Below are 19,082 nucleotides of genomic sequence, written 5' to 3'. Positions count from 1 at the left end.
CAAAACGTCCTGAGTGTAAGTAGCCCAGCAGGGGAGAGAGTAGTCACCACACAATCTGTGGAAACTCCCCACCATACACAGGGTCTTGTCATTGACATTGGGTTGCTCTAAGACAGCAAATTGATCAAACAATGGTCACAATTCCTGATCTACCTTTCTCAGGATCCTGAGGTTGGTAAAGTTGCAGTGGATTTTACTTACTAATCTCTTGATATTCTGCTGACCTTGGAAAGAAGTGAGGTCACATTTGAATGTCCTTTTCTTTGGCTAGAAACATGAGCCAGTCTTTGGAAATACAAAGTCTTAACAAAGAAGGTGGATGCTTTGGGCTCCGGCATTTCCATGATCAGGTGAGTGGAAATAGATAGGGAGGCTGCAGCTACCCTCTTTCTATCGCTCTCAACACAGTCACCTTTTGTTTGTGCTGAGAGGGTTCATCCACAAGTAGATGAAAGCAGTCTGGTATATCTTGAAGCAGAATGCTAAAAGGAAGCAAGTAATCCGATTAGCAAAATCCAAACATTTGACCACCTACTCTGTTGACGGGCAGTGGGAAAAGATGCAGGACATATACCACTGGTAAGAATGCCAAATGGTACACAGCACATCTAGAAGGGAATTTCAGAATCCCTAGCAAAAGTACTTTTATATACTCATATCTCCCATCTACTTAATATTACCTGGATTTTTCCTATTTTAAAACCATTGTGCCTAACTGCTGGTGTGACACTGTAGGATCAATACTGGACTGCAAACCACAGTCAGTTCAAACCCACCAACTGCTCCTCAGAAACCCTAAATAAGACTTTCTACTCCCGAAAAGATTTATAGTTTCGGAAACCCTATGAAGGATTACTGTGAGTGGGAACCAACTAAACTGTGCTTAACAACGACGACATATACGCAAATAGTTTGCAAGTAACTTCAATATTTCTCCTAGCATCAAGACTCCTGAATTAAGGTTAAAGTTTCCTGAGAATATACCCCATTATGTATGTACAAAAGAGCTCTGGTGGTGTAGTGGTTACGAATCGGGCTGCGAACCACAAGGTCAGCAGTTTGAAACTACCAGCTGTTCCGCAGGAGAAAGATGAGGCTTTCTGCTCCCATAAAGATTTACAGCCTCAGAAACCCTGTACAGGGTTGCTATGAGTCGAAACCGACTCCATGGCACATAACAACAACAATGTATGTACAGTGAAAAAACACTGTAAAGTCATTTATTTCTTTACTTTTGTTAACTTTAGATCATTTGCTTCCATTTTTAGGAATTTTGTGATTTAATATCAACTGGATATATGAAATATAAACATCATTCTAATATAAAAACTATCTAGCCAAGGTATGGTCAGAGAAGTATAGCTTCTGTGCCCATCCACTCCACCTGTTTCTTCCTACCCAATATATGTAGCATGAACTTAAGATTTTTTTCTTTAAAAAATGTTTCTTGTACCCCAATAAACATATTTACATTTATTAAAACAAAAATAATTTCCTTAATTTGTCTACTGAAAAACCTAATGATACTAGCAAACCAATAAACACTTTCAGCATTTCTAAGTGCTTCAAATATATCCAAACCAAAAATGTCACTGCATCAAGTCAGTCTGACTCGGTGATCCTATAGCAGTGATCCTATAGGATAGAGTAAGGTGCTCAGTAGCATTTGTGTTACGAGTGAGGCTGCTAATCTCAGGTCAGCAGTTTGAAACTACCAGCCATTCTGCATGAGAAAGATGAGGCTTTCTTCTCCCGTAAAGATTTACAGCTTTGGAAACTCTATGCAGGGTCGCTATGAGTCGGAACCGACTCCATGGCACACTACCACCACCACCACCATAGGACAGAGTATAACTGCTCCATTTGTTGTTGTTGTTGTTAAGTGCCGTCGAGTCGGTTGCTCCATAGGGTTCCAGTAAATACTCTTAAGTCTATACGGAAGCAGGCTGCCTCAACTTTCTCTAATGGTGTGGCTGGTGGGTTCCAACCGCAACTTTGCAGTTAGACGTCTAAGGCTTAACCTACTATGCCACCAGGGATCCCTGTTTCAATACACCAGTCCCTATGAAAAGGAACATAGCTCCTTGGGGAAATAGCATATTTCAGATCTGGGGCAAGAAATATATAGATGAGCCTGGGACAAATTGTGTCAAAAATCAAAGAAACTGTTGAAATCTAAGGTCTAATGGGGCAGGTTAAAGTCACCAGCATAAAGGCACTCCCTCCCACTGGTTGAAAAGGGTAGTAACTATACTTAATTGAAATTCATTGATTACATGTAAGCCCATGAGTTCATTATTATATGTGATTAGGGCAAAAATCTGAATATTTTCAACATAATAAAAGAATCCAACATTTATCCTGCCACTCCTGTATGGATTGTATTTAGTGGTGTCTTCGTCTGGGTTAAAGGAGCCCAGGTGGCACAGCGGTGAAGTGCTCAGCTGATAACCAAAAGGTCGGTGGTTTGAAACCAACCGTTCCAGAGGAAAAAGATGTGACGAGTCTGCTTCTGTAAAAATGGGAACACTATAGGCAGCTCTGTTCTGGCTTATAGTGTTTGGTTTGGGGTTTTAGCCTAGGTTATGTAGTGGCTTGAACCCATCAGCCACTCTGTGGGAAAAAGATGAGGCTCCCCGCTCCAGCAAAGATTGGTGGTGGTGGTGATAGTGTGCCACCGAATTGGTTCCGACTCACAGCGACCCCAAAGAGGGTTTCTGAGGCCGTAAATCTTTATGGGAGCAGAAAGCCTCTTCTTTCTCCCACGGAGCAGCTGATAGATTCGAACTGCTGACCTTGTGGTTAGCAGTTCAGCTTGTAATCCACTATGCAAAGATTACAGCCTCAGAAACTCTATACAGGGTCACTAGGAGTGTATACTGACTCCACGACACTCAACAACAACAACCTCTTGAATGGTGGTTGTTGTTATTGTTATGTGCCGTTGAGTCGGTTCCAACTCATAGCGACCTTGCACAGGGTTTCCGAGGCTGTAAATCTTTATGGGAGCAGAAAGCCTCATCTTTGTCCCGCAGAACAGCTGGTAGTTTCGAACTGCTGACCTTGAGGTTCACAGCCCAATTTGTAACCACTACACTACCAGAGCTCCTTTGAAAGGTGGTGCTATGAGTCAATCTCAGCATCACTAGGGGTGGGGAGTACACACATGGGCCTTCTGATCTGGTGCAGTATGGATTCAAACCATCCATAAATAATTTCATCGAGTCTTCAGGACTAATTTCCTATTTGCTAGACTCACAAAAGATAGCAGAACAAGTTAAATGGCATAACAAGGACGTAAGCAGACAAATCCATCGTGTGAGATAGTCTACAGAACAACTGGGTTTCTTCAAGACATAGAGGTATAAAAGTGGTAGGACTACTCTAGATTGAAAGAGCTTAAGAGATGTTGTTGTGTAGTGACTCAACGTGGTTACGACTCATAGAGACCCTGCATAGGCTTTCCAAGGAGTGGCCAGTGAGCTTGAACCTCCAACCTTACAGTACAAACCGACCTTACGGTCTAGTACTTTATCCCACAGTGCAACAGCAGCAGAATCTGGACCTTGCTTGGATTCTTATTCTAACAAAACAACTGTAAAAAATCATCTTTGATACTCAACAAAATTTAAATATAGTTGTGATATATTGTTGCTGTTGCTAAGTGCCATTAAATCAGTTCAAACTCATAGTGACCCTGTATAGGGTTTTTGAGGAGTGGCTGTGGTGAGATTGAACTGCCAACCTTGCGGTTCAAACAGACTTTGTGGTCCAGTGCTTCTCCTACAGTGCCACATAATTGTTATTAATTTTGTTATGTGAGATTCTATATTTTTTTTAAAAATCAGTATTTTTTAGTGATGCAACATCATGCAATAATACTATGGGGGTGAAATGACACAATGTCAGGAATTTGTTTTCTAAGACACTTTGGTGGTGGTGGTGTGCCACTGAGTTGGTTCTGACTCATAGCAACTCTTTATAAGGTTTCTGAGGCTGGAAACCTTTAAGGGAGCTAAAAGCCCCATCTTTCTCCCACAGAGAAGCTATTAGATTTGAACTACTCACCTTGAGGTTAGCAGCCTAGCTCATAATCCACTACATTAACGGTGCTCCTTAAGACAATTGTTGTTGTTGTTGCTAAGGGTTGTCGAGTTGGTTCCGACCCATAGCGACCCTATATGGGGTTCCCAAGAAGCAGCTGGTGGATTTGAACTGCTGGCCTGTGGTTCTCAGTCCGGTGCTGATCCTATAGTGCCACACCAGGAGGCCTTAAGACACTTAAGGTGTAAGAGATAAATAAAGCAAGTCTGCTAAAAGCTAGAAAGTTGTTAATTCTGGATAGTGGTTACATGGCATTCATTATTTTATTCTACTTTGTGTATGGTTGAATATTTTGATAATAGTATTTCCAAAGAGATAAAATTCTCATCCCTAATTTACAAAAAGAGAGAAATTAATTGACTTGCCAAAGCTGTTAAACTGGAAAATTCAAACTCATCTCCTTCTCCCCTTGTGTCCTGGTGCCTTCAGAAATGAATGCACTTTACTTATACATTTATTCATTACACCATCATGGACACAAAATTGGTTCTTGACAAACTTTTATCATTAGTTTATACATTATTCTTTTTTTTTGTTTTACTTTATGGTAACCAGTCTCCAAGATGTTCGCCAATGATCCCTGCCTCCTGGTAATCACAATTAATGTAGTTTTCCTCCAGGTTTCCCCAGGGTTGGTCAATGAGATCAGGAGCATCTAGTAGAAGTGATGTTGTACGACTTCTGAACTTAGCTTTATGAAAGACATTGCAGCTGGTATCTTAGACACTCTCTTGCTCAAGCTGACTGTGCTCCTTTGCTCTCCCTCTCACTCACCTTCACCAGCTCACGTTCATGCTCACCCTCTCTTTCTCTTCCTGTCTCTCATGAATCATTTGCTCTGGAGAAAGCCATGTTATGAGCAGTCCTCTGGAGAGACCCATATGGGGAGGAATTGTCTTATGCCAACAGTCATTTAAGTGAGCCATCTTGTGAGTGGATCTTACACTGCATTAGCCCACTGCAGCCTGGCCTAATGCTTGACTGAAGTCTCATGGAGCCCCCAAGCCAAAACCATCCAGCTAAGATACACACAAATTCCCCACCTTCAGAAATTATGTAAAATGATCAATGTTTATTGTTTGAAGTTGCTACCTCATGAGATAATTTGTTACACTGCAATAAATGACTAATGCAATTATTAATCTTCTTGCAGTACAATACATACCTGTGAACATTCCTCCCCTGCCCCACATAATTTAAGAAGAAAATTATTGACAATACCTTATACTTTGGCCTATGTGGCTTTTCTCCATTCCCTTCCTTGTTCTTTCTCCTTCCAAAGCTAATTGTTCGCTGAATCTTATATGAGGCATTTACATGATTTTTCAAAACCATCATTTAATCACATTCCTAAAATGTATATTGTTTGTTATTTTTAACTTTAAAAGCAGGCTGATGCTAGATGTAATTTTCTGTGAACTTAAAGAAAAAAACCAGACACTCAGCATTAGTTTGCTGAAATTCATACATATCAGCAGTTCATTTGTATTTAACTTCTTCATAATACCCTTTAGGTGTTATTTGCTATTATTATTTATTCATTCATTTATTCAGTCTTTATCAATGGGCATGTCTTAGTTTCTTGGTGCTGCTATAACAAAAATATTTACAAGGGCATGGCTCTAAAGAACAGAAATACATTTTCTCATAGTTTAAGAGGCTAGATTTAGCCAAATTCAGAGTACTGGCTTTGGGGAAATTCTTGTCTCAGCTTTTATAGTCACAGTATTCCCAGGTTCCTTGACAATCTTTATATGACATGTATCTTCCCCTATTTGTGCATGCTTGACTCTGTGACTATGATGGTGGTGATATGCCGTGGAGTCAGTTCAACTCATAGCGACCCTGCATAGGGTTTCCGAGGCTGTAAATATTTACAGGAGCAGAAAACCTCATCTTTTGCCTGTGAAACAGCTGGTAGTTTTGAACTGCTGATCTTGAGGTTAGCAGCCCGACTCATAACCACTACACTACACTTTCTATCACTCAGAGTGATTAAGTTTAGGACATACTCTGCACTGACATTACCTCATTAACGTAACAAAACCCTATATCCAAAAAGGATTACATCTCCAGGTACAGGGGCCAGGACTCCAGGGCATATTGGGAGGGGGAGTTTGTGTGCAGAGGCACAATTCAATCCATAATAGGTCATTTGGGTTGCATCCTGTTGTTTTCTATGGCAACATTACTATGAATAGGTTTACAAAAATGTCCAGGTGCAGCTTGTTGTTGTTGTTAGATGCCCTTGAGTCAGCTCGAACTCCTAGGGACCCTGTACATAACAGAATGAAACAATCTCACGTGAACCTCACAATTGTTGCTATGTCTGAGTCCACCGCTGCCACTGTGTCAATCCATTTCATTGAGGATCTTCCTCTGTTTCAATGGCCCACCACTTTACCAAACATGATGTCCTTCTCCAGGTACTTGTCCCTCCTGATAACATGTTTGAAGTATGACAGATTAAGTCTGGCTATCCTGGCTTCTAAGAAGCATTCTGGCTGTACTTCTTCCAAAATAGGTTTGTTTGTTCTTCTGGTAGTCCATGGTACTTTTAATATTCTTCTTCAACACCATACTTCAAATGCATCAATTCTTCTACAGTCTTCCTTATTCATTACCCAACTTTTACATACATATGAAGCAATTGAAAATACCATGGTTTGGGTCAGTCACATCTTAGTCCTTAAACAGATGTCTTTGCTCTTGAACACTTTAAAGAGATCTTGTGCAGCAGATTTGCCTAATGCACTACATCATTTGATTTCTCGGCTATTTTTTCTATGAATGTTGATTGTGGATCCAAGCAAAATGAAGTTTTTGACAGCTTCAATCGTTTCTCCATTTATCATGATGTTATTTATTGATCCAGTTGTGGGGATTTTTGTTATCTTTACACTGAGGTACAATTCACACTGAAGCTGTGTGTGGTCTTTGATCTTCATCAGTAAGTCCTCTTCATTTTCAGCAGGCAAGGTCATATCACCTGTAAATCACAGGTTGTTGACAACATGTTCTTTTTCATATAATTCAGCTTCTCAGATTATTTACTCAGTGTGCAGATTGAATAAGTAGAGTGAAAGAAAACAATCCTGGCACATACCTTTCCTGATTTTAAACCATTCAGTATCCCTTTGTTCTGTACAAGTTCCTTGCGAACACAGTTAAGTGTTAGAATCTTGATTCTGCCCAGTGTTATCTATAGTTTGTCAGAATCTACATAGTCAAAAGCCTTTCCATAGTTGATACAGCACAAATAAGTGTATTTCTGGTATTCTCTGCTTTCAGCCAAGAGCCACATGACATCAGCAAGTCCACATGACTAGTTCCATGTCCTCTTCTGCATCAAGCTTGAGTCTCTGGCAGTTCTCTGTTAAAGGGTTGCAATCATTTAAAAAATATTCTCAGAAAATTTTTACTTGCATGTAATATTAATGATATTCTTGGTGATTTCCACATTCCACAGGGTCACCTCTCATTGGAATGGGCATAAATATGGATCTCTTCCAATTGATTGTCCAGGTCTCCAAATTTCTTGCCATAGACGAGTGAGCATCTCTAGTGTCTATTCAATTCGTTTGAAGATTTCAGTTTGTATTCCATCAGTTCCCAGAGCCTTGTTTTTCACAAATGCCTTCAGCAGTACTGTTTAGACGTCCTTCTTTCTTGGTTCTTGATCATATGGTACCTCTTGAAATGTCTAAACATTGACCAAATCTTTTTGGTGTAGTGACTACGCATATTTCTTCCATCTTCTTCTGATTCTTCCTGCATCATTCAATATTTTGCCCCTAGAATCCTTCAATACTGCAACTCAAGCTTAAATTTTTCCTCAGTTCTTTCAGCTTTAGAAATTTGGTTTTCTAACTTCAGGTCTGCACATTTCATTATAATACTTGACTTTGACTTCTGAAGTTTCTCTTAGAAATTTTCTATTCAGTTCTTTTACCTCCTCATTTCTTCCATTCACTTTATCTTCTCTATGCTCAAGAGCAAGTTTTAGAGTCTCTTTTGACATCTGTTTTGTCTTTTCTTTCTTCCTGTCTTTTTAATAACCTTCTGCTTTCTTCTGTATGATGTCCTTGATGTCATCCCACAACTCTTCTGGTCTTCAGTTATTAGTGTCTAATGCATCAAAACTGTTATTGTGATGTTTTATAAATTCAGATGAGAAATATTTAAGGTCATAATTTGACTTTCATGGGATTTTCTTCAGCTTCAGCCAGAACTTGCATCTGAGCAATTGATGGTTTGTTCCACAGTGTACCCCTGGTCTTGCTTTAGCTGATGATATTGAGCTTTTCTACTATATTTTCTCACTGATGTTTTAAATTTGATTCCTGTGTATTCTATCTGGTGAGGTCCATGTGTATTTTTTAAAATACATGTTTTAAAAATGTATTTGCAATGGATAAGTCATTGGTCTTGCAAAATTCTAGCACATGATCCCCAGCAGCATTTCTATTGCTAAGGCTCTGTTTTCAAACTACCATTTATTCCTCTTGATTTCCAACCTTCACATTCCAATCACAGTAATTATTAATGCATCTTGATTGCATGTTTGATCAATTTCAGACTCAATTAGTTGGTAACATATTTCAATTTTACCATCATTGGCTTTAGTATTTAGTGTGTAAATTTGAATAATAGTGGTATTAATTGATTTTCTTTGTAGGCATATTGATATTATCTTATTACAGACAGCATAATACTTCAAGATAGATCTTGAAATGCTCTTTTTTGAGGATGAATGTGACACCATTCCTCTTTGACATTCAAGGCATAATCAACCATATGATTGTCTAATTCAAAATGGCCAATAGCAGTCCATTTCAGCTATAGGATAAGCACTAGACTGCTAACCATGAGGTTAATAGTTTAAACCTGCCAGCCACTCCTCAGAAACGCTATATGGAGTTGCTATGAGTTGGAACCAAATCAGTGGCACTAATAGCAATAATGCCTAGAATATCAATCTTTATGGACTCCATGTCATTTTGTTTTAAAGTTTTTATTATAAATTGAGTGATAGTTTACATGGGAGAACATCAGCTTTACATTCATCCTATTGTATTTCATTTCATTGTAATGATTACAATCTCTTCCATGCATCATCATTCAACAGTATTTGCTTCTATTCCCTCTGGGTTTTTTTTTAGATGTTCACCGGATCATTCAGGAATATATAACCATTCAAACAACCAAAGAATATACACTATATGCCAGCCCCCCAGCCGCCAGCACACAGCCCCTCTCACTCCTTGAGTCTAGAGTCCCCAGCTGCTCTCTCTCTCAATGTCTTTGTCTCTGCCTCCATCTCTAGGGTCACTGCTTCTCTGGATAGGGTCCTGCACTCTGCTTTTCTCTCTTGATGGTCCCAGTGCCCTCCACTCCTAGACTGCAAGATCAACCACTCCCCTCCTTTTGTTACAAAATGTCTACCTTTACATTTGCAAGACTCACAGTCAACCCTGATACCAATTATTCACTATTGAACCACAAGAGACTTATGCCCGTGTCCTTGCACCAGTCCCATGTAGACAGGTTGGAAACCACTCAGTGGAGATGCTACCTTCCCCCGCACCCTCTGAAACTAAGCTCCCTCTTGAAAGCTTGTAAGCCAGTCACTTCGTGCCTTTGTAGCACCTCCATTTTGGGTAGCCAATGTCTAAATTACCCATCCCTGTCAGCCCTTTGTACTGAGGGGGTGGGAATGATCCATGCTGTAAAGATTCATTCCCTCTTTTAAGCTACTACTTATACTACCTATACTATAAGTATAGGTCAAGTTCATCAAATTGTACTGGATTATACTTTTTTCTCTCTACTTTCCTCCTCTAGTAGAGTTCTGTTCATCCAGCTATTGAAGCTAGGTCAAATGGGTACTATCTGCAAGTATGGGTGTTCTTGAGCATCTCCCCTCACCTCATATCAGCTGGACACTTCACTCTCCACTCTAGTCCTCTGTGACTATGTTCCTGTCCATGGGCTCAGGAGTACCCAGGTCTTGCTCTACTTCTGGCCAACCAGGTCTCAATCCAGGTTGAAATGAGTCTATTGAACGAGGTTAGACTTAGTTCACACCTTTATTGTTGTTTTCCCCCCACTTCCCCATACTGGTAGACCAATGTGGTCACCAGCAAGATTACATGCCTGCTCGTCTATTTCCTTTGAGTTTCAGTCTTGGAAGAGGGGTTGTCCTGAGGGGACTTGACTGCTTGCCTTGACAACCTGTCATTTTTTACAGTTTCCAACTGTCCTAGATTTATACTTCATCCACTCCACGGTCTAATTATTAATGGATGTTTGCAACTATTTCTTATCATTTTGAATTGTGTCCATCAGCAAATGAAGGTTCTGAAAGCTTTACTCCATTCATGTCATTATGGATAACTCTACTTTGAGGAGGCTGTTCTTCTCTAGTGGCATTTTGTGTGCCTTCCAACCTGAGGGACTCATCTTCCCACACAGTATCTGACAATGGTCTGCTGCTAATCATAATAGTTTCATTTTCTGGTACTTTGTCTGACAATGATCCATCACTAATTCACAAGTTTTTCATTGGCTAAGCATTCTGTAGTCTGTCTCTCTTTCTTCCTAGTCTGTCTTAATCTGGAAGCTCTGCTGAAACCTATCCACCATGGGTGACCCTGCTGTTATTTAAAATACCAGTGGTATAGCTTCCAGCATCACAGCAATTTGCAAGCCACCACAGTATGACAAACTGACAGACGAGTGGTGGCCAGGTGTGTGTGGGCAAGAGTTTATACCTAGTATTGTATTAGAAATACAAAATTGCAATTGCTAAACAGCTTTCAAAAGTGGCTTTGCCAGATTGCACTTCCACCAATCATATACAAAAGATCCTATTGATCATATCCTTTCGACGCCTGATATGATCAGACATCTTAAAATTTCCAACAAATAAGTCTAAGCGGAACCTCATTATGATCTGGCTCTGCATTTCATCATCACTAGGAAGCTTGTTAAATGCACTTTCCATCTCGCAGATTAGTCATCAAAGATGGTAGGGAAGGGCTGTAACAACCATAATTCTTCAATGAAGTTTTTCTTTTTTATTTAATTTTTAGGTCTTTCTTTCTGAGATCCTCACTCCTCATGTTCACAATTGTCCTTTCTTGCCATTTACAACTAATATTGTAACTAGCTGACCTTAGAACAACTGCAGTTAGGGAGGAAATGGACCACAACCTACACTTTTGTCTTTCTCTCCCTACAGGGCAGCAGTGTAGAAATTGACTGGTGGTGCTGCTAGTTAATTTCACACTAGGTTTAGCTCAACAGGGGTAGAACTTGGTCCTTTTATTTTACAAAGGCTCTTTCCAGGGGACTGTTTTCTTTTAGGAATGTGGAATGAAAATCCATGAAAAAAAATCAGCTGAGGTTTTTACTTGAACACGGTAGTATTATAAAATGACCATCCAATTAAGTTCTATAGCTCTGTCCTAAATAACTGTAAAATCATAGGCTAGTCATTTAACCCCTCTGAGTTTAAAATTACTCATGCATAAAACAAAAGTAGATGATCTCTTAGGTTCCCTTAAGGCTCAAAATGTTTTTATTCCATGAACAAAATCAACCAGACTAAGGGGCTGGTCCCTATGGTTTCTCCCCCTCTTTCTCTCTTCTTCTCCTGATTGATCTTGGTAGTAACATAAGTTGAACTGTAAGACCCACAGGAGAATTTCAGACAGATCCCTATCATCCTTCTTTTAATTGTTTTGTTTGCTTCTGCATCCCCACTCTCAATACAGTATCTGGTTCAGAATAGGTACCACATAAATGTTTGTTGGTCAGTTGTACAGACAGTGAATAAACAAGCAACATCTTTATTCTTCATTCCCATCTTCACACCACTATTACACTCAAATTCAGAAGTTACTTAAATTGTAGTTTACCTGTGATGAGAAGAACAGAAAGCAGAGTAAAAAAAAATCTCTGGAATTACTCGTCCAGGCAACTCGCCATTGTTATGTAAACATTTTTCATGTTTCAAAGTGTCTACAATCAACTGAGTGAACTGAGGACCAGGTATCAGCATTTTTCAGGAATTTCTAGGTTCTAATGTGCAGCCATGATTGAGAATCACTATTCTAGAAAAATTATAAACTAGTCTTTTTTCTGTGAATTTTTTCTTGACTTTTCTTTCACTCTCTCAATCTTTCTTCTCCTGCTTCTTTTTTTCTCCTCCTCCTCTTTCTTCTAAAAGAGATATAGACCAGACTCAATTCCCTAGGATTCTTGGGGAATTCTAATAGAATTTTATGTACCCAAAAATTCTCCTTTAATTGAATTGAATGTGGATATGTGTAATAACTCATATGGAGTTCTGGTGTGGCACTGTGGGTTAATGCATTGGACCGCAAAGTCGGTTCGAATGTCAAGGTCGGTGGTTCAAACTTATGAGCTACTCCTTGGAAAGCCTATACAGGGTTATTATGGGTCAGAATCAACTCGATAGCACTTGAAAACAACAATATGGATAATAACAAATTAAAGGCAGTTGGGATATTTTATTTACATTATGTATAAATATTGACAACTTCAAACTATGGAGTTGTCAAGATATCTAATCAGTAACTGCTGCCCTATAGTAAAAAAAATGGTGGTGGTGGTATGCCGTGGTGTCAGTTCTGACTCATAGCGACCCTGTACAGGGTTTCTGAGGCTGTAAATCTTTATGGGAGTAGAAAGACTCATCTTTCTCCCACAGGACAGCTGGTAGTTTTGAACTGCTAACCTTGACGTTTGCAGCCCAACTTGTAACCACTATGTTAGTAACAAATATAATCCTTAAATTACATGAATATATTTCCGCTGTCTTAAAATACAGTTTTCTTCTAAAGTTGGAAAATGTTTCACTCAGTGATGGCTGTATTAATGGTGAACAATCAAACCAGTCTGGTCAGCTAATCCTAAGGAATCAAATTTCACAAACTTAGTAAATAAAAATAAAAAGCTTAGCCAAACTGTTCTTTTCATAAATTCAATGACAATTTTCATTAAAGAAGTCAATTTAAAGCACATGTAGACTCACCCTAATTCTTTCTTAGAAATAGATATTAAAAGTCCACCAGAAAATTATCATATTCAAAGACTGTTATGATTGTGGTCCATACGTAAATTCACCTTTAAAAAATCATTGGTTGAAGAGAGGGAATGGCAGCAATGAAAAATGGATTAAGTTCAGCCATGTTCCACAGACTCCTGCGGACCTGGAAATGAGAAAGAGAAGAAGGGCTGATTGGTCCAAAATATGGTGAGACCTGGGAACACCTGAGCCTATGAACAAGGACATAGCCACAGAGGTCTTGAGCTGAGAGTGAAGCATCCAGCTGATATGAAGTGAAAGGGGTCACCCAAGAAGTTGCAGATAGTACCCATTTGACCTAGCCTTGATGGCTTGATAATCAGAACTTGACTAGAGGAAGATTTAAAAAAAAAGAGAACAAAACAAATTTTGATAATGGAAACAAGGGTAAATTGCTACAATTTGATGACCTTGACTTATACTCATGGAGGTAGTAACTCTGAATACTAACAGAGAGGGAAGAAGTCTTCACATCAAGTATCAATGCTATCCCCTCTGTACACAGGTTAGATAGGGTGGATAACTTAGACATTGGCTACCTAAAATGAGGGGGTGATAAAGGCACAAAGTGACTGGTTTACAACGTTTCAAGGGGGAGATTAGTTTAATAGTGTATGGGGAAAGAAAGAGTCCCCACTGAAAAAACAACAACAACAAGAAACATTGGTTTTCCTCAAATAAAAGGCTACGTACCTTTTACATAAGAGAGAGAGAAAAATTGATTCTATTGGATTATTAATGTTAGCAAAATGTGAGCCATGATCTCAGCTTGCTGGGATTGCAAAGAATTTGTGTAAGACCATCTGAGAAATTCAGGTGATTAGGGCAAATCATGTAAAGTGATTTACAGAAGCTAACATATAAAAGAGATATCATTGTCAATTGCAGCAGTGACAGAGCTGTTTCTCAAAACTGTTTTGGTTTAAATCAATCAGAAGTGCTGGCTCATGTTTTCTATTCTTTGAAATCATGCCATAAGTAAAACATCTGTAATACAGATGTTTGAGTATTAGAGGGCTGGTACACTGTTAGGAGTAATAGGTTTGAAGGGCATGACCAAATAAAAGGAATATGCTAATGTTAAAGGAAATGAGAGTTGCTTTATTTTTGTAAAAATAAAAGAGACTGGATCCCAAATGTCTAAACAGAATAACTCTTATGAAAGATATTTTTCCCATGGAGAGTGACAGAGCTTCGTGATTAAGGGACCTGACTCAGGAATCAGACTTCCTGTGTTTGAATCCCAGCTTTGTTCTTAATCAGTAGTGCAACATTGGGCGAAATATGTAGCATCTCTGTATTTGTTTCTTCATTGCAAAGTGAAAAGAATAATAATATCTATCTCATTGGGTAATTTGAAAGATTAGCATGAGTTCATAAATATAAATACTTAGATCAATGCATGGCACATGGTAGGCATACAACAGCAACCCCTATCATTCTCCACTATTTAGCCATGGTGTTGTTGTTGTTGTTGGCTATCATTAGGTGGTTCCTACTGATAGCGACCCTATGCACAACAGACTGAACACTGCCCGGTCCTGTGCCATATTCACAAGTATTGTTATGCTTGATCCCATTGCTGCTGCCTCTGTGCCATCATGTTTGGGGGCCTTCCTCTTTTTTTGCTGACCCTCCACTTATCAAGCATGATGTCCTTCTCTATATGTTGTTGTCTGTTCAGTGCTTTGGAGTTGGTTCCAACTCATAGCAACCCTGTATAGGGTTTCCATAGAGCTGTTAATGAGTTTGAACCACCAACCTTGTGGTTTAAACTGACCTTGCTGTCTAGTGCTTATCCTACAGTGCCACCACTAGGACTCCTCTCTCTATGTGTGTGTGTATATATATGTGTGTGTGTGTATATAACTGACTCGACGGCACTTAACAACAACTATAAACATATATAGGATTTCCAAGGAGCAGCTGGTGAGCTTGAACCACTGATCTTGCAGTTCAAATGACTTTGCAGTCTGATGCATTGGTCCACAGTGCCACACCAGGACTCTCTCTCTCTTTCTCTCTCTATCTATCTATATAGATAGATAGATAAAGATGTAGCATATATATACACACACACACACACATATATATATATATATACCATATGTATGTATATATACTCAACGACACTTAACAACAATAACAATATGCTATTTACCTATAATTTTTAGAAAAATTCAAATAATATGAAAGGAATATTTAAGCACCTCTACCCTCAAAAGCAAGTTTCACAGTCCCTTTTTTTTTTTTTTTTAAGTTTTTATTGTGAATTATGTGATCGTTTACATGGAAGAACATTAGCTTCACATTCATCCTATCTTATTTTGTTTCATTGCAATGATTACAATTCCCTGCATGCATCATCAAACAGCCAAAGGGTACACCCCACAAGCCTGCCCCCTGGCTGTCACCACACAGCCCCTTTACTTCCCAGAGTCCAGAGTTCACATTCTCTTTTGACATCAGTATTGGTCTTTCCTTTTTTTCCTGTCTTTTTAATGACCATTTGCTTTCTTCATGTATGATGTCTTCGATGTCATGCCACAACTCTTTTGGTCTTCAGTTATTACTGTCTAATGCATCACATCCATTCTTGAGATGATATCTAAATTCAGGTGGGATATATTCAAGGTCTGCTGATGTGGCACTGTGGGCTAATGCATCAGACTACAAAGTTGTTTGAACTGTAAAGTCGGTGGTTCAAACTCACCACCTGCTCCTTGGAAACCCTATACAGGGTCGCTATGGGTCAGAATCAACTCGACAGTACTGAACAACAACATAGTCAAGGTCATGTTTTGGCTCTTATGGACTTGTTTTAATTTTCTTCAGCTTCAGTCTGAACTTGTATCTGAGCAATTGATAGTGTGTTCCATAGTCTGCCTGGCCTTGTTTTGGCTGATGATGTTGAGCTTCTCCATTGTGTCTTCCCACAGAGGTAGCCAATTTGATTCCTGTGTATTCCATCTGGTGAGGTCCATGTGAAAAAAAGGTATTTGTATTGAATAAGTTTTGATCTTGCAAAATTCTATCATGCAGTTTCCAACATTATTTCTATCACTAATGCCATATTTTCCAACTACCAATTCTTCGTTTCCAACTTTCGCATTCCAATTACCAGTAAGCATCAATGCATTTTGATTGTATGCTTCATCAATTTCAAACTACAGAAATTAGTTGAATTTTTCAATTTTGTTATCACTGGCTTTAGTATTTGGTGTGTGAATTTGAATAATAGTGGTATTAACTGGTCCTCCTAGTAGACATATGAATATTATCCTATCACAGACAACAATGTACTTCCAGATAGATCTTGAAATACTCTTTTTGATGATGAATGCAACACCATTCCTCTTCAGTTTGTCGTTCCCCACATAGTAAACCACATGATTGTTTGATTAAAAAAGGCTAGTACAAGCCCATTTTAGCTCACTAATGACTAGGATATCCATCTTTATGTTTTTCTGTTTCATTTTTGACAACTTCTAATTTCCTAGATTCATACTTCCTACATTTCATGTTCTGATTATTAGTGGATGTTTGCAGCTGTTTCTTCTCATTTTGAGTTGTGCCCCATCAGCAAATGAAGGCCCCAAAAGTTTTATTCCATTCACATAATTAAGGTCAACTCTACTTTGAGGAAGCAGCACTCCCCAGTCATATTTTGAGTACTTTCCAACTTCATGGATTCATCTTCCAGCAGCATATCTGACAATATTCTAGTATTATTCATGTTTTCATCTGCTGGTACTATATCTGACAATGTTTCACTGCTATTCATAAGATTTTTAGTGGCTAAACATTTAGAAGTAGCCTGCCTCTCCTTCTTCTTAGTCTGTCTTAGTCTAGAAGCTCTGCTGAAACCTGCTTACCCTGGGTGAACTCACTGGTGTCCAAAATACTTGTGGCATAGCTTCCAACATCACAGTAACAGACATACCACCACAGTGCCACAAATTGACAGATGAGTGGTGGTCTTTAATGATTGAATCTCAAAATAATCAGGGTCTTTTATCTTGCCTACTTTGTTGCCTCAGTTCTCATTAAATATCTTAGCATTATCTCTGCTTTTATTCTTTCTATTTGTAATTCTTTCTAGAGGTTTGTTATAATCACATAGAGTGAAGATTCTGGCGCAAGATGGAGTAAGCAGATACAATGAGCCCCCACTCTGCAACAAAGACCTAGGAGATGGAGTGAAACAGATACAGATGGTGATGCTGGAACACTGACCATCACCACATAGGATAGAGAGGTGGGTTGAATTGCTGACTGGGAGAGGAAGCTGAGTAGGGACAGTGAGAGAGAAGAAATAAAGGGCAGACTGTGGGCTTGTGTGGAGTGATCTGACCATATTGAACTTTTGTGAGTGGTTGTTGATACAGCAGCCTGTGGGCACAGGATGAAGCAGGAGGTTGTTGGCAAGGGGATTCAGTTCACATTGTTCATGTACCCTCCTGGTAGCCAGGAGTGTGGCCAGTCCCTGCTCTTTACCCTCAATGGCCAGTGACACCCCTCCTGTACAGCTTCAGCTCTGCTTGGAGTCAGGTGCCTGGCATAGAGCCTCTGCTTCTGGAGGTGTGTGAAGTTTCCTTGGACTATGCTACACAAATGTGAACAGAGAACAGTTTCATACTTTCAGTATCTACCACATCCACTAGGAGACAGGGGATGAATGCTTAATATTACACCCACATACAATCATCAACTAAATATAAATATGACAGAACAATGTCTGAGAGAAAACAGACAATTTCAGCCTACACAGAGACACAAGACTGAGTGCCTCAAATAAGTCACTAAAATACAAAGTCAGGATATAGCACACCAGAAATAGTATCAGAATTACTTGATAAGAAAATTTAAAGACTGATAATTAGGCAACTTCAACAGATTTAGAAAACTATAGATGAAATCAAGGAAAACATAGACAAAACTATGGAAAAACTAAGGAGACAAATGACAAAATAATTGGAAAAAATGGAAACCATATAAAATCAGCAATTAGATTATCACTATGACTTCAGAAATAAATAATACACTGAAAGGGTAAAGAAATAGAATCGAATTAATGGGAAACCAAATTACTGAGCTTGAAGAAAAATCTCTCAGCATTCATCTGCTAGAGGAACAATTAGAAAAAAAATTTTTTTTGAATGAAGTCTAAGATTTATGTGGGAAACTATCAATAAGAATAACTTACATGTGACAGAAATTCCAGAACTGGAAGAAACAAACAAATTAAAAACCCCATAGAGAATATTGTCCAAGAGCTGTTGGAAGAAAACTTCCCTAACATCATGAAATGAGAAGATGGCCATTTAAGAAGTTGAACAAATTCTAAACAGGATAGACACCAAAAGAAAAACACCAAGACATGTTAAAATCAAACTTTTTAAAACCAAAGACAAAGAAAGAATCCTGAGAGTAGCTCAGGAAAAAAGAAAAGTCATCTACAAAGGAGAACTAATAAGACTAAATCATGATTTCTCAGCAAAAACCATGGAGGCAAGAAGACAATGGAATGACACATCTAAAGCTCTGAAAGAAAAAAGAATTACCAACCAAAAATCATATACCTAGCAAAATTGTCCATAAACTGTGACAATGAAATTAAGTCATTTTCAGACATATAGAAATGAAATGAATTTATAAAAACCAAACCAACCTTACAGAAAATACTAAAGGGCATCCTTTGGACAGAGAACCAACAACAGCAGACAACAACCTAAGCTTCACACACGGCAATATCACTTAAACTCACTATGTTGTAGTTGTTAAGTGCCCTCTGGTTGGTTCTGATTAATAGCAACCTGCCTAGGATTTCCAAGAATTGGCTGGTGAATTTGAACCACCGACC

Source organism: Chrysochloris asiatica, unplaced genomic scaffold, assembly GCF_000296735.1.
Source record: "Chrysochloris asiatica unplaced genomic scaffold, ChrAsi1.0 scaffold00027, whole genome shotgun sequence".
Taxonomy (NCBI): Eukaryota; Metazoa; Chordata; class Mammalia; order Afrosoricida; family Chrysochloridae; genus Chrysochloris; species Chrysochloris asiatica.
Note: the sequence above shows the minus strand (reverse complement) of the source record.